General features: G+C 32.6%; 1 protein-coding gene across 1 annotated transcript in view; it reads right to left on the reverse strand.

The window, feature by feature from the left end:
• The window catches only part of LOC123720159 (octopamine receptor Oamb), a 67,623-nt gene extending 59,474 nt beyond the window's left edge, over positions 1 to 8,149 (reverse strand). Inside the window, exon 1 of the mRNA XM_045676677.1 lies at positions 8,049 to 8,149. The gene's annotated coding sequence lies outside the window, so the exon portion shown is untranslated. The remainder of the gene's footprint in view (positions 1 to 8,048) is intronic.
• Between the last annotated feature and the right edge of the window lie 16,074 nt (positions 8,150 to 24,223).

Raw genomic sequence — 24,223 nt, forward strand, 5'->3', positions numbered from 1 at the left:
AAAATTATAGTTTTATATTAATGCTTCCTTACGTATTCGTAAGACCATCCATCGTAAACTAAACTTAATACAAGCATTTAAATGTAAACTATAAAATTTGTTTCAGAGTAAAGGCATAAGTCGTAATTTAATAAGTAGGTTTCTTGCGGCTAGCCTCGTAACAAACTAATAGAGCTGAGTTTATATATAAACTTTAATCAATGATAGTAACGAATGTAGCCTATACTTTTCCTTAAAACCTTTAATTTCCAAGATGCCTTATTTTCATGGGGAAGTGAAGGTGAAGGAAAACATCATGAGGAAACTGGCTTGCCTTAGACCCAAAAAGTCGACGGCGTGCGTCACAGAAGGCTGATCACCTACTTGCCTATTAGATTAACAAAAGATCATGAAACAGATATAGAAATCTGAGGCCCAGACCTAAAAAGGTTGTACCGGTATTGATTTTTATTTAGTTTGTGAAACTATCACCTCTGCTACAATAGGAAAGTTGACGAAACATTTATTATTAACATTACAATAGTACATAAATCAATTTTAAAATATGGACTTTGCATTAATAATATTAGTATGGATCCGAGCCTTAATTAAGTACAGTCAGCGGTAAAAGTAATCGGAGAACTTTTCTTGTTTAGTGTACGATGTCCGTGACTGAGAATTTCATTCTAACAGGGATGAGGAACATTATTTATCAAATATCGTTATCGTTTAAGTTTGTTGAAATGACATAAAATATTTTTTTATATATAAACCACAATTATTACTAACATTTTGATTGATTGTTCGTATAGAAACTGCTGTGTTTAACTGGTTTGATGAAAGCAATACAGTAGGTCTTTCATCAAACCAGAATAATTCATATTTGGAACACACACTCTTAATTTGATCAATCTATGCGATTATTCGTAGAAGATGCTTACTCGGAAATTAAAAGCATCTAAATCAACACTTGATATTATTATTTGTAAAATTAGGAATATTAATATTATAGTAATAATATTAATTATAAATAATAATACTTAAGACTAATTGCCGTTTACCTTCTATAAAAAAATTCGATAAAGCAATTCATCGCAAGGGCGACGGCTTGTTACAGGAACACGCTGACCACCTACATGCTTATTAGAAAATCAAATGATCACGACACAGATATGAAAATGTGAGGCCTAGACCCAAAAGTTATAGCGCTACTGGAAAACGAAACGGAAAGATTTCCATTATTATTTCATAGCTATCGCCAACCCTAGCGAAGTATGAGCTATTAGTGTCGATACACGTATATCATAATCGATTTTTTATATTGCCCTCGAAGACCTACAAGCATACAATTGTCACTTTGATTTGAAGTTATTCAGCGGCTTTGTGCACGTCATCATATATAATGACCATAATAATAATAACCCTGAAGTATTAATAATAATAATTTTATTTACAAATCTCAAAACAAAATATTTCTATGCTTTCTTCATCTGTTCATCTGAACTTATATAATTATGATGACTTTTGAAAAAAAACTACATTTCCGCTACGGCAGCTACTCAAAGTTCTTGGTCTCGGAAAATGAGAATGCCTTTCCTGATCACACGTTAGTATCTGTAAAGTTGGCAGATCACTTACGAGCATAGAACAAATATGTGTGGTTCTGGTAGCACATACAATAGTACTATAGTTCCTGATAGTGTTTATAAAGAGTTATGGGCGAAAGATGATTTGCAGGAAATGTTTTTTTTTAAAACGTACACGGCATTAAAGCATTTCTGTTGGATTTCGAAAGTAAGCCAGATATCACTGTGATTGATAAATGCATATTGTAGAAGGATATTTTTCCAAATTAAATGTTTTAAAAATAGCGACATGTTGACATATCTACGTTTTACTGTAAGAGCTACAAAGGAAGGTAGGTCACGTTTAATAATAAATCATACAATAAAATCCGATAAATTTCCCTCGAAACTAAAAATACACGAAACGACACAACACAAAGTTTTCATTGAAACGTGTAACTTACATTGTTTAGATAGCGTGACGTGAAAAAAGGGGCGATTGTTGGCATTTCTTTCATTCCCATATCGATTAGATTTTAAATATCCAATACATACAAACATTCAGCCTAAATTCAGGCAGAGCACCAATCATAAGTCTGCAACCCCAAATTAGAATCTGATAAAAAGCAGTTGTGCAACATTGTCTTGGCCTCAGCATTCTGTATCTATTTCGTGGTATTTTTTCCTAATCGGCAATCTGTTCCTGACACGCCGTCAAGTTTTATGTTTAACGACGGTTTCCTCGCTATGTTTTCCTTCACCGTACGAGGGAGTGGCAAGTGTGCACTTCGATTTTCGACCTCAGTGATGAGAGTCGCACGCGCTAGACACTTTTTTTAGGTGAAAATGCGCTTACGCAGCTTGACCCGGGGACTGTGTGGCTGAATCTACACTCAAATCCCTCTGCTATACAGAGGGGTAGCGAGACCCCACCCACTAAAAACACCTCAGCCCTTCACACGCCCTTAAGGTGGGCCCTCGGGGTTCGCCAGGCATTCTATTATTCCAAGGGACCCGGGCTTATATCCGACATACAGAGCTCATTCAAGACCTGCGGTTCAGGGCCACTCGAGGTCGAGACCCCGGCATTGAACCACCGATCAATCTACGGTCATCCCCAGACCTCTCCCACAATCGCTCAGCAGCCTCCTTCTGCACTCCAGGCCTCCTCACTTCCTAGCATAGCTGATATAATACCGGGTAAAGTGAGGTCCGCCCCTATGACCGATACCAGGTCATGACGCTCCCTTGTCCAGGTGACACACTTGGCCACAGTATGCTCCGCCGTGTCATTTGGAGCGCCACAGTGGTGGCACAACGGATGCATCTCCCTCGGCAAATAGCTCCTACTGTCAATGCACTAGCTCGAGGCGTAGCCAGGTCGTCAAACCACCTTTCGAAAAGAGTTTCTCTGGCATGGCGCCTTACATGTCCCGCTATTTCCCTCCACGAGTGGTTCCCGCTTACTATTCAACCCACGGGAGTTCCACCTCCCGCTCCCACGCCCAAGACACTTAGCCAACAATGCTTAGGTTGGACTTATATGGACAAGAGAAATGAAATAGTGGATAGCGATATTTATTTAATTCATTGTGACTATAGGTTTATGATCTGTTACTGTTATTTTCGCAAAGAACCCTATACCTATAGGCAATATTTAAGATCAATTTGTATATTTTTAATCAAAAGCTGTATACTTTTATCCCCGTAATATACATATTTATAAATATTAAATAATAAAAGTGTTGCCTTATTAAAGTCTTGCAACATAAAACCTTTCCGAGCGGCTTGATGGAGAGTGTTCAGAGGAGTTGTTTGGCCTAAAACCTGCAGCAGAAACCTCATCGGGCAGAATACAAAATACCACCTTGATATCCGTTGACCCAGAACTGCCGTTTCTTAAGGCAATTTCTGACGCGCACCACCACTATGTGGAGCCGTCCACCAAAGCATTTCCGAACCAATTTAACTCAGGGTCCTTCAAGAAAAGAGCATACAAATTCTTAAAAGGCCATTAGCGCGATGCGAGCCTTCTGGCAATGTGATGTCCAATGACTCCTGTCTGTTTCCCTCCTATAACATAAAAAAAATATAAAAACAATGCGGTCACAGCATCAATTTAGGTATATCACGAAATATGTCATTAACTGTGGCAACGGAATATTCCTGTGGTAACGGAAAGCTTTGGAGGAGATGTATGGTTGTAGAATATATTATTATTATTTTGTTTGTAATTTAATTTCTTTTTATAAAAAAAAAGTATAAAACTCACTCTAACCATCTTAATATTAGCTAACTTAAGTCCGGACTAGAAATCGAATAAGTAAACGTAGTATTCTTATACAAATAGGAGCTTTCTGTACAATTTGTTTCGCCAGGTATCGAACCTAGGACAAGCCTAGCATAATTTAGTCCACCGTGTTGTACTTAAATATTTAATAATATAACATAAATATACAATAATGTTGTTTGAAACTATAGACCTATGTCTAGTTTTTACCTCTGACTCACCGTAAGTTTAATTGAGGTTAATGCGTCTGAGGTGATTAAATCTATTCTAGCATTTACTTTTATAGTAAATCAACGAGTTGCCTTATTTAACGAAGAATTTAGTCTCTATCTTGAAGCACAGAACATTATTTAAACAGTTGTTCAAATTACAGTAATCAGTAATAATAAGTTAATTAGTTTAGAAGTTAAACATGGACTTAAGATTGGGAAACATGGATAAATAATGGGAACCAACCACGTAAAATAATGGGAACCATAGTATACCAATTTCACCAATTTCACCAATATCAAATCTTTAATCGACTTTCAAAAATAAACCATTCCCATGCTCGGGTTGAAGCTTCGCGACACCACGTGGATAAGTAACAAAACGTCTAATCTAATCCACAAAACGCTGTTAAAAGTTATGATGTATTTTCAAAACTCGTTATAGTGATGCGTTATTTTGAGATAATGTCTATGAACAGGTAATCTGTTGTTAGTGCATTTTTAATAGATTAGTTAAGATTTTTCTAATGTATGATAAAATTATGGGCCATTTTCGTTATACGCTATTTTACTAAAATCTATTAATAGTATTATAAATTGTAACATTATCAAAAACTGGAAATATGGAAATTATTTATTAAATGTATTGTATAATTAGCTTGATAATAAAATAATCAAATGTTAACTTGCTTACAAGACATAATAAGGAATCTTAGTTTTCTCTGATAATAACCTAAATAATTTTCTCCGTAGCTGTAACTGTGATGAATGTAGTTCGTGTTTTACAGGGAGTAGATATCTTTTCCATATAAAAATCAACCATTCATGTATTGAATAAACTAATTGATAGGTTTTTCATTGGCGACCCTTGCACTTTGAACAGACAGTGGAATGGCACGTTTTAACAGTTTTATCTACCTTTATATCTATAAATGTTTGTACGGCTGGCTGAATTTCGATTGTATGATTTGATTTTATGTTCACGCAATTTACAACCCTATGACCATCTATGGCTATCATTACAGGGTTCTTTACAAAGAACGTTGGTATGTTGTCCATAGACCGGAGTTTTTCTGTTTTGTTTATTAACATAGCAACTAAACCAAATTGTACCTTACTCTAACTAAAACTATTTACATATTGTGAAATAATCTGTTATTAATATTAACTGTTTCCACTTTTACGTACTATTTCGTTTGCGTATTAAAATATTGTTGTGCTACTGTTGGTTTTAAACTGTCTTGGGATTTCGTTCCTTATGACTCATTAACCTTCACGTGTTTTACTTTTCGCAAAATACAATGTGGCTAAATTGAGATAAACGGTTTTAAGTTAAAAGGTAGGCTTACTTGAGCTAAAACCCAAGGTAATACAATTATTTAATTATTAATGTAGGTCTAACACTTAAATACTTAATTGTTAAGCAAGATAAATTTAAATTGAATTACACTTATTTGACGAGTATGTTATTAACAATTATAATATTGCACACAACAAAGAGAGACATTAAACATAAAACATTACTTTTTTTATGGCACAGTTTTGAAGTTTTTAGTTTTAAAGCTTCATGACCTTTTCTTACAATGAAGCAGCTAGGTTGTCATCGTTGTGCGTTAGGTCTAGAACATGACCATTTTATCGCGACGTTATCATAGAACGAAGTTATTAATCGGGCATATATAAAGAAAAATCTGTTACATAGATAGGGTTTGAACGTACGACCTACGATATACTCAACTTATAGGCTAAAACTACTCTTCTGCAGGCTCTTAAGAACTGTCAAATGTTTTTATTTATACATTTCTAAACCAGATTGTCACTTAAGATAACTTTATTAATGTGAGGCTTAGACCTCTGCGCATTTGCCCTTCGTAAAAAATCGATAGAAAAGAAAAACTCGAGATAAAAATAGCGCATTGAGGTCGTGGAAAATAGAATTTCAAAAAAATTCACCGACCGCCCTCAAAGTTAATGGTTACTTCCGAAAAAAGTCCCCGAGGGTACTAAAAGACATTTAAAAGGCACAATTGATTAATGTCTCAACAATATTTAGGAATAAATTCACATTTATATTTTTTGTGACGACTCCGATCTATAGGGGAAAATCTGTATGGGAAAAGAGTCACCATTATGGGAATAAAAGTGACTCATTTTTCATAAAAAATCACTGCAAAAGTATCGGATTTGACACAAATTTGTACTATGTCCAGTTTCCAGAGGATATATAACCGGTTTTCATTGAGCTTGATAATTTGCAGTTTTATTTTTGTCATTTTTTATATTTATTTAATTAAACATTGTAATTCCGAATTTTTTTTGTTAGGTTCGCAGTCATTTAGTTTATTCTTGCTGCAATTAATAATTATTACAGTGAACTGTCAATTAACATATGTAATATAAAAATATACGTAATGATACACAGTCAAATTAAAAAATGCTGATATAGAAAATATTTATGACTGTTTAAAAACAATTCTAGAATCATTAAGCGTAACTATTTATCATACAATTTTACCAAAACCTTCAGTGTCAGTGTCAAAACAAATGTGAAAAGTTAGGATTGTTATGTTAATAATAGAATATTTATTTGATAATACTTATTAAAGCCATAAAATGAAATAAAATCATAGATATACATTAATAAAGAGTCATGGATACATGAAATAAACATATATCTACTGTAAACTGATGAAGAAGTATTGATAAAATTCGGGTTCTAGAAAGTTTATGATTTCTGTATCTTTTTCGTGATATTAATTTTAATAGCTAAGTAAGCCAGCCTACTATAACTGATAACCACCGTAGACTTTTAGGGCCTTTGCACTCAGGATAAGAACCGCACGCATAACACTGCTCTATTTGGATGGATGTCAAATTCAATGTGGACAAAGTAACATACAGTATAATGTATAAATATATCCATACATTACTACCACTAATGGGCATGGCATATGCAGACTGTAAAATATGGAAAGACACGTCGCGACACGTTTTGCGTCATCATCGATACTAGTTACAGCTCATAACGATGGGTGAAATTCAAGGCAAGACATGGGCTTGTAAAAGGAAGAATTCATGGTTGTGGAACGTACTGAAATGACTGGCATCACACCCCCCAACTGTTTACCTGGTAATTCAAATTGATAACAGCCAAACTTTAGCAATAAAGCGGCACCTGAAGAAGAAGAATGGGCATGGAACACACTTTTGCTTCTCTTTTTTCAAACATATTCATATTTGTTTTATAGATAAGCAGGTTATCAGCCATCTACGGCAGATTTGGCCATTTTCAGACGTTATATTGATCATGTGAGCAAATTTAATTTACTACCGGGTTTAGAACGCACGATTTGATACGCACTTGTTTAGTTAAGCTAAATCTTCCCCTACAGACTACAAATAATTATTATAACTCAAAATGTATATTCATTAGTCTTGTTTTCCTTTAACAGAGGAGACATTCTTTTTTATATATATTGGTTTCAGATAAAATTTTATGATACGATTCAGGTATATGGGGTACCCTTGGAACATGTTCATAATATAAAGTAGATATATGAAAGAGTATGAGTTTTGAGTTTGCAAATCATCAACTGAAGATTTTAAATTTAACTGAAACATTGCATGCATTAGGTCTCAACGTAAAAAAAATCATGACAGGTTCGAGTCATGGCCAATTAAATAGTAAGGTCATCTACAAATATTTCAATACCTGAAAATGACAGCTTAGCTTCTTATTTATGAGAATAAGGTTTATATACAATTCATAGGTCAGTGAATGAAATATTTATTTTATGTGTTCAACAATAAGTTTCAAGCTTCATTTCTAATTTACCAAAAGCTTTCTTAATTTACAAAAGCCCGTGATTGTTTAAATCGGATTTAGTTAACCAATAAATTACTTTAAATTATCTATACCATTCCTAATATTTAAAAATATATAAATAATATTATAATTAAGTTTATTAAATTTAGACGACATTAAAGCATATATTAAAGCCTTACCAAAAATTACCACGCCACACTAATCACTAACACCACACTTCACTACACTTAAACTTCGAATTGTTTACGTATTCGGAAAATCGCCGGAAAAGCGCCTTCCCCAGCCTAAGACAGTCTCGGTACTGGCCACGAATAATGCACGCATGCGCCACTCATTCACAATTTCACTATAACTCAGTGAATGATTTACACTTATTGATAAAGATTTCCGCTTCGGTTATAATTAGCCATAGTTGCAACTGATCTAGTGTCCGTTATAATACCTTATTATATACACTTTATATATAAACGGTATACGAAATAGGTTACTAAATACTATTTTAACTAGTTAATTCATAAGTTTAGTTAGACTCAGTCATATAATTATTTTGTATGCAGATTAAATTAAATATTAATGAAGTTCTCGATATACTATTGTGAGCATTTTCAATCAAGGCTTGAGAACTGAATAATTATTGTTTAAGCAGAGTGTGTATCAACGGCCATTGCGGGATACTTAATTCAGTTTGAATCGAGCCATGCCTGAGTGGAGTCGAATATCACTTAGCTGTATACGGATGTCAATCGTGGGCGTACACCAGCAATGTTGGAAATAGAATTAATAGGTAACGTAAAGCCATAAACAAAATAAGTACTAGATTATTAAGAAAAAGTGAAGAAAGACTAACAAAAGCTTTCATGGTCACAAAGGCAGAATGCCAAATGATACAACATGCTGGAACGGTCCCTAGTATGAAAAAGAAGCAGACCGCGGCGCAGGTGGACGTATAATCTTGGAGTAGCCAGCGGAAGTAGGCTGTGACAAACCAAAAACAGACCATATTTAATGAAAATAGAGAAGGCACTTAGAAACTTATTAAACAACTGATACTATTATACTGTAGTGACTTGAAACTTTGCCTATTTTCTGCTTGTCTGCATATCTTCTACTGGTTTTTCTTCTTATGATGGATTATATGTAAGAAAATGGGCATTTGTCATATTATAAAAGATTATTATCATAAGCCTATGCTTATGATAATAATCTTAGCGACTATTCGCTTGCTTCGAGAATTCGCATTTCCTTCAATACCCATGTGTGAACTTATCTAGTAAAAGGTTTTCTTGATATGTGAAAGTGCCGTTATATTATTTCTAGTTTCTATCACTGAAGGATAGATTTTGATGTTGTTTCTTCTCCAGCCTAAAGACTGTACATATTTTGTCTCTTCTTTATCGTTACAGGACAGAAACATTGCAGCAACAACAATATGTTTAAACCTGCGAAAGAAGTTATACGAAAGTTCACAAATACTGATGTTACATAGATAGAAAGCCAAGACCATATCGAACACATACTGACTCTTAACTAAATGCCACTACGGTATCATTCGTAGAGGTCATGCTTTGGATACAAGCCGGGCGATACTAATTCCTACTCTGTGACATTAGCACGTGTTACTCGAACTCCCTTTGACACAAACCGAGGCGTGCCAAAACCCTGACATTCACCTTGACTCCACCGACTGCCAAACTATTCGATTAGGTTAATGGCTACACGATATTTTAAGAAATTATTCCTAAGATAATGAAGAGCAGCTTACCTATGAAACCCCATAGACAACGGGACATGAAATGAAAGGATAACTTATCTGAGTCCTTTAATCTTGCGTCTTTGTACGTCAGCGACGGATTAGGTTCTATTACATGCTTGAAGTTAAGACCTAACTTTAAGTTAAGATAAGTAAGTCCTGCCCACCTTAAATGAGACAACTAAGCCTGTTTGAAAATGATAATTTAAAATAACAATTGTTGGAATTATTTTTAGAAGATATTTTGTCATTAATTTTACGACCTTTTTTAATATTTTAAATGGCATTTCAATTTTATTTGAATAGAATAGCTCGTAGATAAGTATATGCTTTTGTTTCGCCTAGAGCCTTCTACCTTTTTTTATTATGGCAATAGTTTTAAACAGCCAGTGTCTAGTAAAAAAGATTTTTACATTATAGCTATGCATCACTGGACTAGTCTGTGTTGCCATTTTACACTCGCTCATGAAGGAAAACGTCGTCAGGAAACCGGAATGCCTTAGAATCAAAAAAGTAAATGTCCGGCACAGGCTGATCACCTATCTGCTTATTAGAAAAATACCCCAGACCGTAAGCCACAGTTTTCTTTAAATTATTCCTATTAAGTTTCGCACATATAATTGCTACCAAACTATACAATAATTTTACACCCCCAGTTTTAAGAATCTCTTCATATTTTTCATAGCCTCTATAGACCCTATTTATATAACCTTTCAACTGACCCTCACAGCCAGTTCAACTCCCAAAACACCAATAAAACTTTCACGCGACTCGAATGCCATAAAAAAACAGTGCGCGCGGCCGATATTCCTTACAGCGGCAATAAATGGTCCTCTAAATTGTTTTATGGAGCCAATCGGGACTTTGCCTTCTTTTAGCCGACTGTAAAATCCGGATAGTATTATTTGAACACTATACACGTATGTAGGTCAAAGCTAATTATAGAACGTTGAGTCCAACTGTCAAACTTCGACCAAAATTTCATTACTAATATAATATAAAATACATAAAAAACTTACGATTTTTTTCATAGAAAACGCATTTGATAACTATTAAATGAAAATATTACAATTTGGAAATAGACGACTGAAATCTGGGCTCTGACGTCAATTGTTTTTAACTACCGTTTCCTATATCTAGAGTATGTCAATGTTTTACTATATCACGTTGGACATAAACCTACGGCGATTGGCGATGAATGCTACTTTAATATCAGTTAAATCGTCTAATAATACTAGTAGTAGTACTATAAGTAATAGTTAAATGAAGTTAAATAAAGTTAGTGCTCAAGCGAACGAAACACATTAGAATTTTAAGTGTTTTAACGAGGCTCTAACTGACGTGCTGCGCTTTAAACAATCAAACGGATTCATAACACTGTTGAATTTTTGTGAAGTTGTGACGTTTAGTGCTAAAAGTGAATAAAGTGCTTCTTGAGAAATCTTAGTGCAAAACGAAAAACAAATAACAAAGTTATCCATAGGAACTGGTCACAAAATTATCAATTGTCCTGAACATTTGTACAATACGTCATAGCCTCAGATAGCTTCTTACATATGGGTATCGACTAAGTGTTAAGCGGTCCAAGTTCCAATAAACTCACATGCACTATTTATGGATTTTATTTGCTCCTACATAACAAAGATTGTTAACAAAGTCGTTGAAACGCCTTCACATTGTTAAATTAAACAACTTCTTTCCTAGCTTTGTTGATAAATTTATATTTCTTCGGATAGAGGGCACTGATACGTTATGGAAAAAAATCATCAAATATTACTGAATTTACAGGATTAAAAAAATCACAATAATCAACAACCTTCACGAGAAATTGGCAAATCTTGAATTGAAAAATTAACAATTAGAGAAAACAATTGAAGAATAAAAATTTAACTAAATAACTTAGAAAGGCATTCACGACAAAAGAAAGTGTTGTCATATTCGGAGTAGAAAATAGTGAGAATACCTATTTTGGATTTCAATGTGACAACAATAACATTAAAGCTGTCAGAAGGTTGGGAAAGAAAGGAGAAAACATAAGACCGGTCATTATAACGATTAATACCAAGAGTTTCAAGTTAAACATTGAGAAAAACAAGTCCTGCCTATAAAATACTCAGTAGTCCTTAGCAGGTGGAAGGAACTCCAAGCCCAGTTACAGAATGGAAAGGAAGCAGGCGGTACTGCTTTTATAAGATACGCATTCTAAAACAACCTAATCAAGAAGCTTTCCCAACACGGTTGGTCGCGGCGGGAAGATCACCACCGCCCTCTGACATAAAGACATAATTTATGTAATGAAATGTTATTTCATTCAATTGAATTTGGCGCGCTTCGCGTTTTTCAAGTTATATATTATTATATTACTTATATGTATATTTAGCATCGCTCAATACCAGGACTTTAATAACTCCTTAATCACCTGGAGAAGAGTCATAAAGAACGTAGAGAATAGTAGAAAGGGTTAGAGAAGGCCTTTACCAAGAGGCACACTGAATTCCGAGGTATACTGAAATGAAAATACATCAAAGACCACAGAGTTTCGGAAAATAAACGCTATATTATTATTATATAATCTAAATCGGAGTAAAGTGAAACATTTTCGCAACCTAGAAGCAAGTGAAAGTAGATGAAGTAGACGAAGAATGCGTTTAGCACGAGACAGATTTCAATGACGAAAGGTAATTGCGGAGGCTAAGGCCAATGTGATGGAGGCCATTCATAGAGTTTTAGTTTACCAAACAGAAACAAGGGAAAAGTCAATAAAAGTTTTGTATGTTAGCCAAAACCAAAATGAGTTTTAAGATATGCTAAAGGTTGTGCCACTGCGATCTTTTATTAATATCCAAGGCTATATTTTGGAGCCTATATTTACAAATAAAAATCGCCTCTGAAATCATAATAAGATAGCTCCTCCTATTATAAACGGTTAACAGGAAAACGTCTATAGCGACAAATTGTAAACAAGAGAGTAAATAGAAATATTTTACATTCGTGGAAGGTCAAATATTATTCATTCTAGTGAACTTCATTGCAGCTGTATAAACAGAAAATTTCTTCACTCTTATTTACATATTTTATCCTAGGACATAATAAGTGATTTAGATAAATTAAATTTTAATGTCTTCAAATACCTGTGAATGTTGTTTATACTTAACACGTTTTCCCTCACAATTACTGAATAGATTTTTAATAATGCTTGGACTAGTATAAGTTGGAATAAAAGCAAAACAATAGAACTTAGATTCCGAAAAATATATTGTATACTAACCTACACTCACGAAATTAAGTAAATAGGTACATTTTGGATTTTACTTTACATATCATACTAGTAACCCCTTTTTTTAAGTAAATAAAAAAACGTCACTTTTTAATACCAAAACTTACAACTTTAATTAAAGTGTATTTCAAACTAGATCAAAACTTAATCCAAAGTCTTAGACCCACGGATAATAGTATTTTCATCTTGTAAACTGGTATGTTGAAGGAAAACATAATGCAAACGGTAATACACGAGTGATCCTGACTGACCTTGTAAGGAAAATTATTGATGAAACAGTCATAAGTCATAGAGGGTTTTGGGATTCTAGAGTTAAATTCTTACTACCAACATTCTCTCTCGTAGCTTGCCGTACGGGGTGTGTAGTGACAAGTTAATGCCAGATATTTCAAACCAAATTTTTCGCGTATGCCGCGGGCCGCTTTTGTTTTGCTGCTCGGCATAACATCGCTCTTTAGAATTGAGTATAGAAGGGAGTTCGACTATCACTAGATGAAACAACTGTAGTGGACTTTTTTCGCATCTACAAAACTTTCTAGTGGACCGTATAAACTTATGTGTAAATTTTAATGCGAATCGATTAAGCAATTTTTTTCCTCAAGCCGGCATTGCTGAGTTTCATAAACTAAATTCGTTGGAGTTAGTAGAGATATGAGGCCAATTCCCGCGCAATCCTTACTTTATCAGTTTTTATATTATTGTACATATGTGTATAAAGCATCCCTCTGAGCTAGGAACTGTACAAAATATTTCTTTAATATTTTATCCAAATAAACAACGATGTCGCCGGCATCAGCCAGTATTTTCTTAATTATAATGTCAGTATAATTTCAATTATCTTACAAAATGCTGAAGCGTTATCCTCGTTTAGCGAAATTATGTTACGTAATTTTGCTCCAAATTAATTAATTTTGTATTTATAATAACACGTTTAGGCAAAGTTTTTTTAGTTCAGTGGTTTAGTCTTTATTCAAGCTACTTACCACTGTATGAAGTCCACATTGATATAAAGGTTAACGCATATATAATCACGAAATCTTTGGTTAAATGATGATCAACAAAACACCCAAAAAAATGTGTGTGCCAATTGCCCTATATTGGGGAATTGAAATATTCATAAGGAATTAAAGTTGTGTAATATGACTAGAATCTACTTTATATGTAAATTGGTGATACATTTGTTATACTATAGAATAATAATACACACATTTAGTCATCTAGTACGACATTTTATTATATATTATCCTAATAAATTCCAATCCTTAGAGCAGTGTTGGCCTAGTGGCTTTAGCGTGCGACTCTCATCCCTGAGGTCGTAGGTTCGATCTCCGGCTATGCACTAAAGGATTTTATTCCCATGTGCACATTTAACATTAGCTCGAACGGTGAAGGAAAACATCGTGAGGATACCGGCTTGCCTTAGACCCAAAACGTCGACGGCGTGCGTCAGGCACAGAAAGCTGATTACCTACTTGCCTATTCGATAAAAAAATGATCATGAAAGAGACACAGAAAACTGAGGCCCAGACCTAAAAAAAAAGGTTGTAGCGCCATTGATTTATTTTAATTTTTTATTATCCTAATATCTAAAAAACATTAACCCTCATTTATAAGTAGTGTGTTAACGAATAAAAAATCAGTGGCGCTTTAACCTTTTTAAGTATGGGCCTCAGTTTTCAGTATCTGTTTTGTGATCACTTGTTTTTTTCTAATAAGCACGTGGTCGGCCTTCTGTGTCTGAGACAAGACATCGATTTTTCTAACACAAAACAGAAAATCCATTTTGCAAGTCCAGGTGCACAAGGTGTTAACAATTTTACAGTTTCCATTTCAATCCAAAAATAACATCATCTAACTATTTACTTCTGAGCTCACAACAGAAGCAGAAGCTTTTTAGAAAATATAATGGCTGCAGGCGTAGGTGATATCATTGATCGCTGCTCACGTTCTAATTTTTAAATAGTTATTCGTGTGACTGCGACTGATTGAAAAATATAATATCTATATGTAACGTCGCACACAATATGTCACAACGTACTTATAGGTGCTTAGTACAACTTATTCAACAAAAGAACCATAGAGCTAAGTATAATAGACGTGCTCAAAGTCTACATTATTTATGTAGGTAGAAATGGAAAGGGTCCCTTCGATTCCGCTCACCGCAAATGCGAGTGCTCTCGCAAACAGTTAGATCCGGACTGGAGCCTAAAAGGCCCAGGGGCCCCAGGTTGATATTTTATTTTAAATTACATGTATGTTTTATGCATTACGTTTTAATAAAAGTTATGTTGTTATCAAATCATTGTAACGCTACGCATATGTCAAAATACTTCAGAGTAAGTCAAGAATACGTCAAGTTGTCAAGAGTACTACGTTTTTATAAATAATATTAAGCTGGCTAGCTTAGTATTAACTTGAGCTTAGCACACATATCGTTCCATCTTGAGTTCTTTTTCTGCTAACAATTACTTTGGGTTTCAAGACATTTAATGTACACATATATAAAGATAAATAACAGTACGAGATATTTTATGTCATACCACATAGAACCCGTCTGTTACCTTAGGTCTCTTGGTGCAGACATTGCGTACTTATTTGTATATTTATATATTCTCATTAATGTATTAACATTTGGAGCTATATAATAAAAATACCAATAATATTATTTGTAATTATTAAGTATTAAACATCAACAGTTATATTTAAGTCTAGTCATATTCTCAGTCTATATGAAATAGAAATGTATACAAACAAACCTAACAACATTTCGGGGCCCCAGGAATATTTTCTCTATATTTTTACAGTAAAACTGAATATTTCATGGTTTAGAATGTGAAAATAAAGCGTGCCTTTATGATTTACGTAGGAAGGCTTGATATGGGGAGACAAACATTTTATGATATAATCACTGTTTTAATATTTTAGAAACTATAACAGTGCTTTATAAGCTTTGTTTTGTTAATGTTTCTTTTAATATTAAATTTTAATATGAATTTGTATTCATACAATTTTGTGACTTAAAATAGCAAGCCACGATTAAAATTAATATACCGGTCTGCCGTCTCATTCAAGTTTTGAGGTGCAAAGCTGCTAAGCTACCGCTACCTGCTACGTCGTAGATAGTGCTACAAAAATATATTTCAGCACACGTACGAATAAAGCTCTCCGCGGCGTCCGTCTATTTCATTATTACAAACAGTAAATGTTTCACAACCAAAAAGTTTTCACGAAAAAAAACTGTTATTTAAGTTCATTTAACTATAAGTACACATATTGAAAATATTCGATATATATTACGATTCTTTATGAAAATGTTTGTCTTGTAGGAATATTAATAAATGATAGGAATAATATTGTTATTTGTGTTCGTGTCTTAAATAAAGAAATCTTCTAATGAAAACATCTTAAAAAACTCATTTATCGCCACACTTGTTTCGAGTCTACTTACCTTTTCAAGATAAAGTAAATGAGTTCTAACGAAGGGACGAGAAAGAATACTTGGCAAGAAATTGATAAATTAAACATCTTTCGCAAAACTTTGATTAATTTGTCTCTTAAGTTAAATTAATCCTAAAGTTATTTACATCTTGAGATCCGAAACAATTTTTTAACTTTGAAACAAGCAGCTTTTGGCTTATTAATTTGTAATGTTTATCTTTTATGAATACGGAAAAGTTCGATTTTTCTTAATTATACACTAAATGGTGTTAATTTAGATGTACTTTTTTGAATTAAAGTCATATGTCGAGGATGTGATTATGATTACAAGCAAAGAGGAATCATGGTTCCAAATACACCCGGCGATATACAGTTAAAGTTCGGAACGCCTTACAAAGGTATTTCTTAGGCGTTCCTAAGTGAAAACAAAACGTGATCGAGGGTACCATTTCTGACTAAGACAACAGTTGTATAGAACAAGTGATTAAATAATTTCAATACATTTCCATGAAGTAAATATTTGAGGTACAGCACAATAGGCTGACATCCTTCGTTTACTTACTCACTGCGGCGAGTCATGATACTCCCGACCTTTCTATGACAAATGACAATAAGCATCACTGATAGTCCATCTCTATGTATAACATTTCAGACTTTGTGCCATTGTACCATGATAATTATTATAATAATTCTAAAATAATTAATGGGTATAATTGCAATAAAATCATAACAATTTAGACTAGATTACTATAATGAATTCCTTTTTTCAATTGTACAATTATTTATAGTCAACAACTGTATCAATAAATAGAAATGTATCTGTTCTATATAATAATCCCAAAAATGTCTAACACTTTATTTATTTATTTACTTTACAGTAACAGTGTTTCCTGTCAATGTTATCTCTACAAATAAATGATTTATTAAGTATTTTCCTGGTTTAATAAGCCAAAATCACTAGTATCTAGACTAGACTGGTATCAATCAGTAGGCAAAATGATGAACGCATGTTTACAAAGTAAAAAAGCAAGCTTTTGTCGTTAGTCTAAAACACAAATGGTTCTATTGAATTAATAGCCATAAAAAAGGCAAACAATTTAGGTGAATTTCTTTTGAAACAAAAGCAATCACGAGCTGAATCTCTCGAGATCGTAGGGTATTGTTATTAAGACAATATTGTTTTTTTTTGCTAAAAAGGTTTTATTATTCATAGACAATAAAATCAATTATTTTAATTTCCGTTCATTTAAAAAGAGAAAGCCGCTCTGATTTAAATAAAGGAATTAAATTTATAAGTTATGGTTTTGAGTGTAAAATTAATCGTTACCGTTAATAGCCTACTTTTCTATAATAGCCATATACATTTAAATAACGTTTAGGATTTTTATGAAGGATTTATGACTTTCATTGTAGGTAGTTGTTTTCTGCAAACATTTCTTATGGATAAAGCTATAATAGTGAGAATATAAACAAAATTCTTAAAAACTAGGTAACATATAAAAAAATCAATCTTTACACAACATATGATCCTATATATATCCTATTATCCCTAATATGCGATCTAAATCGGGCAACCCTTTGTATAGGAAATTAAGAAACTCAATTTCGATAGTTGTGTAATTACAAGCACACGCACAGTAGAAATGTACAAGAAAATTATACAATATATAAAGCATATATTGTACAGTTGTATATACAATATAAATTATATAGCGCTTTTATGAAAAGAGACAGAAAAGTGAAAATAAGTGTAAACTATGAATAAAGTCTGATTTTATTATCAAAAAAACAATATTATACCAATTATGAGATAAGAGTTTCGCTTCAGATTTGTGAATTATATTCACGCCTGGACATATATTGCAACATCTGGTATGTCATACGCGTAACTTCATTGTTTAATATTATAACAGAATTCGCACATGTGTTAAATATATCAGGAGATTAAGTCTTACATACATCCTTTAGAAATACAGTCTTCTGTGACTATTAAACTTTAATTTAAATGCAAATTATTGCTATTATGCGTGTACAGTGAAACAATATATTAAACACCTTATAAGATCTTTAGTTTCTGGCTTCAAAATATATCTTTAAGTACTTTTATAATTAAAAAATATCTCATGAATTGGATGTGTGATGTCCTCATTGAAGTAATAGATAATATGCACTTCAAAACGTAACAGATCTATAGAATATTTATTTATTATTTTTCTCGAATTTCGACCCGAGTTATATTTAATGGGAGTTGGTCCCATTAAATATAAACATTATGTGCACCATGAGTTCAAGCAAGACAAAACTCTTTTGCGGTAAACAAAGCCGCAAGTATTAATTAGTCTAGGAAAGTTTGGGTAAGCCTTCTTCTGAAGTTTATTCAAAGAAGTCTGTTCAGAACTACCCACATAGTACAAACAATTTAATTTACTTCACGAGATCCTTTTTATATAAAACCGTAACATTAGATGATAGACTCTTTTGTTACATAATATAGAAAATTTATATAGATTTGTGTACCAATTCATAATAGAAAAAACACCACCCCTGGTGGGTATACACAAAACTGGGAATTGCTTATATGTATATTGGCAGCGGCCTGATTGCATATACAGAGGTTTATGTCAAATGTTTTCTAACATTTGGATGGGGCAAGGGTTTATGACTGCAGTCAAGTTTTGTGCAACTACACTCTCCGATTTTTACCAAAAACGTATTTTATTAGGCATATGTACCTATAGACACACTTCCATCACTCACGTCATACATTTAAATAATAGTTAGTTTTTTTTATACAGAACTGAACAAACGTTTGACCGCAATCCTAATTGATTTTAAGTAAGATGTGGCCTAAGGAGGGCACATTTGTCCAGGAGATGTCTATTTAAAATGAGAGAAGCAAGCATTCAACACATGCATTGCGCAATAGACTGACTAATTCAGTTTTACACTGACTTAATTCATGTAAGTGACATTGTCCATTATTTGTTGTAGCTTCCCTAAATGTTTAGGTTATTATTGAATTGAAAATTCTTTAGGCGCATGAGGGTAATTTTTTTACGGATGAAACGTGATGAAGATGTGCATCGTTTTTGTCGAAGAAAAGGGAGAGAGCGATTGAGACCCTCTCAGAGAGTGAGAAAGGGAGATCGAGAAAACATACACGCTATTGGTTGATGCATTCGTTTAGTAGTTGTATATTAGAACTTTAGATGGCAATTCTGTCGCATAATGTCTTGTGCAGTAAACGCAGTTTTCATCTATTTATACTATCATTAGCACGTATACAGTCTGTAAACAATATGAATATAGATATACAAATACATGTACTTGTACATGTACATCATCTATTGGGGCTTTTACCTTAGTAATAATTAATTTACAAAGAAGTTTCACTTGTAACATTGTACTTTGTACGCACGCACTTTTAGGTTAAGATAGGTATAAATAAATAAATATATTTCTAGATTTATTTAATCGTGCAATACCAACCCGAAACTGATCCATGAAATTGTTAAAGTAAACCTAATAACGAAAATTTATTTATTCGAACTAATTTAATTATCTTTGAATTCGAATTGCACATTGACAAACAAGCACAGATGTCATATTGTGTAACATATTGGCCAAATTGTAGCAAATAAGTTTACTCCCTAATTTTCACATCATTTCCTGCAGGATATTAATATTGGAACAAGTAATATAGGCAAGGAAATGACCTATAAACGTTGGTATGGTTTCATTCTAAAATAACCTGTGATGCCGTATATTTAGATATCACAATACCAGGCACGTATTAATTTACCTGTAAAATATTTTCTTATAGGAAATGGGAATTTTTTATTTTTCTATACGTTGTATCTGATGGAACAACTGTGCACAAATACATTTTTTGTGTGTAATGCTATATAAATATAAGTGTAATAGGATTCAATTCTAGTGTAAACTAAATTTTAATGCTTAAAATATAGGTAAGAGTGATTGTCTACGGTTGCCTATTTTATTATTTTACTTTTTCCCTAACACAAAAGAGACTTTATTATAGACCTGTATATAATTTTACTTCCTAAGACTATATTCCAGACGTCGCAGGCCGCAAAGCTGTTTCATTTTTATTTCTTATTTCAAGGTGCTGGACAATCCGTTGCAATTCGTGGGGTTCACGTGCGTTCCTAAACTTGCCTTAAATATTTATCGCATTGTGAACCAATACAAAATCCCAATACAAAATTCACTTCGTCGCAACGCGTAGCTTTCCTTTGAGACTTAGAAGACTTTCTTCACTATAAAATCCTTCTCTTCATCCATTAAATTAAATTATTATTTTTTCTCTGGTTATGTACATGCTTTGCATGAAACAAAATGTTGGAAAAAATAAAACGAACGACGACTTAATCGGAATATTCCATGTATTATCAAGTAATAATTATAATTTGTATTTGGGAGAATTCCCTTAGCGTTTGTACAATTCGATAGTCCTGACAATGTCGATTCATATCGATTCTATATTTGTATTAAAGTAAATCAACGATACTCGTACACTGTCTAGTACACCCACGGAGAACAACTAAGTTTTTTATTCGGAAATTTATTATTTCCTTTACTGCTAAAAATTTACTACATGTCGAAGATAGTATGAATTAGCATTTGTATTTTAGGAACTGGCGTTACTGACATAGTTAACAGCGACTTAAGGCCCATTTAGAAGGAGAGAGTTTCTCGTACGTTTTGGTGCGTCGAAATCGTACGCGACCATCGCCATCAATAATCGCCATAGCATTATCGTATCAAAATGTTTACATACAGACAAGAATTAAATTCTCGCCTACGATTATGTCATACGAAATTGCCAGGGATTTATGGCTAGGCGATAATTTCCTGCGTCTTTTTACATATCGAGATTTTAGTTAGAAGATTCTTACTTACGAGAAACTAGTATAAACACGATCTGGTTGACATTTTTTTATGTTCATGCGAGTATGGTACAGATCGGTTTGAACCGTTTTGAGTGTGAGATGTTTCATTCGAGTTTAGTGATTACTATGGTATTGATTTCAAAAAATGTTGGAATTTCAATATGTTAATGGCAGCCAGGCCTTGTCACATGTGAAGAAAAAGTTTTAGCTTAGAATATTGGAATTCCTGTTTAAATATTATATAAAAAGATTGTTTTATGTTATTTGCTAGTACTTCTATATTCTAAGAATAGATGATGATGACGATGGTGATGATAATGATGATGGTGATGATGAATGTCTCAATTTTAACTTTGAAAGTGTTACCTGGATTTCATTTTGTGCAAATATTATATTTTTCTCATTAATCTTGCAATATAATTGCAATATACTTCCCAAAAAAATACAAATAGTCCTCATTTTGTCTAGACCTTTTATTGATTGCATCTAATTTATCGATGGCTGAATCGATGTCCAACTTTTTGGTCTTAGTTTTAATGTTTGGGTTGGCATTGGTGTTAAATCGATTATATCGATCACGGAGTCTAAAATTTTAACAGTTTATGTTTCGTTAATATTAAAATTATTATTTATAAATACTGTATTGTATTATGTTACGTTAATTTGCGCTATAAGTTAATTACATTATAATATTTTTCTGTAATCTATCTCATAAAAGCAAGACTGATGATGAATAATTATATATATTTTTTATAAATACATAGAAAATATATTGATTTTGAAGTAAAACAGTTTTTTATTCATACCTTAATAAAATCTTCCAATGTAAATAGCTTGTAGAATCCCCCTGTAGCCAATAACTTTAACGTTATTTCTAATTTTGTCCTAGAAGCTATAGCTTGACGCATATTTGTATCTTTTTTTGTATAGACGGTGCAATTTCTTGAAGTAAATATGAAAATTAGGCTTTCGTAACCCGATACATATCTTTGAATGTCTCTTTATCTTCCAATTGTAATTCAAGGCAGAATATGTTAGATACTCCAAAATGGTTTTCTCCTAGCTATCCATTTTTTAACCCAACGTCTTATTTTCCGTTTGCGTTTAATTAGCAGATATAATTAAAACACGCTCACGTGATGTACTCATGATAGCAAAACATCGAAATACGATTATTGCTTTTAAAATTTTGTTTATACGGACACAATAAACTTTCCATTGCGAGGCAATTCTTGCCAACGTGGAAGAGCGATAGGTGTGAATGTTTAGACGAGGAAACTTTTTTTATATTCTTTCGATAATCGTACATTCGAGACGTACACATGAGCGTACTGATCATACATTTTTATTATTAACTAGCGGACCCGACAGACGTTGTCCTGTCTTAACTATGAATATTAATTCCGAATTGGTATAATTAATTAAAAATGCTTTATGATTCTTTGTTTGATTTTATGGCGCGTATTTGAATAGTTTTGTATTTTCGACATGGGAACAGGCGACATATAACTGGCCATAAAACATGGATTTTCATTCCATTAAAGATGTATTTTATCAATATAATAACTCCGATCGAAGCATTACTTTTAATGATTACTTAATATGGTGGTTAAGTATTCTTAAATTTTCTAAATTCCGCGCTATTTTCTTATTTTTTTCTTTCATTTCTCATTTCACCTTCTCCTGATAATAACAAACATAATAAGAAAAAAAATTGCGAAATCGTTCCAGCCGTTCACGCATGATGCCGTGACTAAGGGACTATGACTGAAATAGGGATTTACTTATATATATATATATAAAGATAGATACAATGTGGTTATATATGTTAACCGTCTAAAATCAGAACTTATGAAATGAGTTAAAGTTGAAATAGGATTAGTCAAATTATACAGCTGTCTCTCGTTACGTTTCAAATTACCAATTTGCCTAAATCCAATTTATTTGCGAGAATTTTAATTATAATTCAGAAATCTTCGAATTACATCGGCTTGAGGCTATTTACAAGAAATACCTAATGACTTAATTTAATAAGTCTGTAAAAAGAATTATCATGTAAAAAATATTTGTACATGTTCAATGTAAAATAACAATTATAACTCAGTTCAGCCCTTTCATTTTTTCAAAATTAAAGGTCTTAACTTTTTTTGATGTTTGTCATACATTATTTGATGAGATTTACGACTAAATCCGAAACAAGAAATTATGTGCTTGTCACTGGTATAAGGGAGCATCAATTTCTTCACAATAAATGTAAATATATTAGTTTTCTAATTTGAATACAAAGAGGACGAAAGTATAAAACATTAAAAGTTGTATTGATAAAATAGTTTTATATAAACAATTAATAACATAAAATTGCTTAAATTTTGAACTGCTTAAACATATAGTTAAAAAGTGTTTGTATAATGTATTGTTATATGAAATTCCAAAGTGCAAGATGTTTCATCAAAAGCATGTCTTGAATATGATTAGTTTGATATGCGCAGTCACGACAAACTCTACATAATTATAACCTCTATAACGTCAAAAGCTGTTTACGAACATTATTCGTAATTTGAATACAAAAACTATTTGAACTTCAAAGTAAAACTGCGTCCCTGTCACTCTTTTACAATGTTTATACCAAAGAGTAGATTATATATATGTTAAGTCAACACTCTACATTGCAGCGTACTAGCGCTGCCCAGAGATACCTACTTGTTGTAAATAATATACCTTCTACTAAAACGCTCGTATGCTAAAATTTCAAATTACCATCCACCAACAACATTACACTAAGTAATTCTTTCCGCTGTAAATTATCTTCTATCTAATAGAATATCAACTAACAACAATATAACGTAGTGTTAACCAATGAAAAAAGTGAAGTACAGTAGTATACAGAAAATTAAAACCTTTTTATCTCATATTGATAATTGTTTTATCACATATAAAATATAAACATTTTGGTTACTTAAGTTATATAATTGAAGA

The sequence above is a fragment of the Pieris brassicae genome, chromosome 2 (genome assembly GCF_905147105.1).
Source record: "Pieris brassicae chromosome 2, ilPieBrab1.1, whole genome shotgun sequence".
NCBI lineage: Eukaryota > Metazoa > Arthropoda > Insecta > Lepidoptera > Pieridae > Pieris > Pieris brassicae.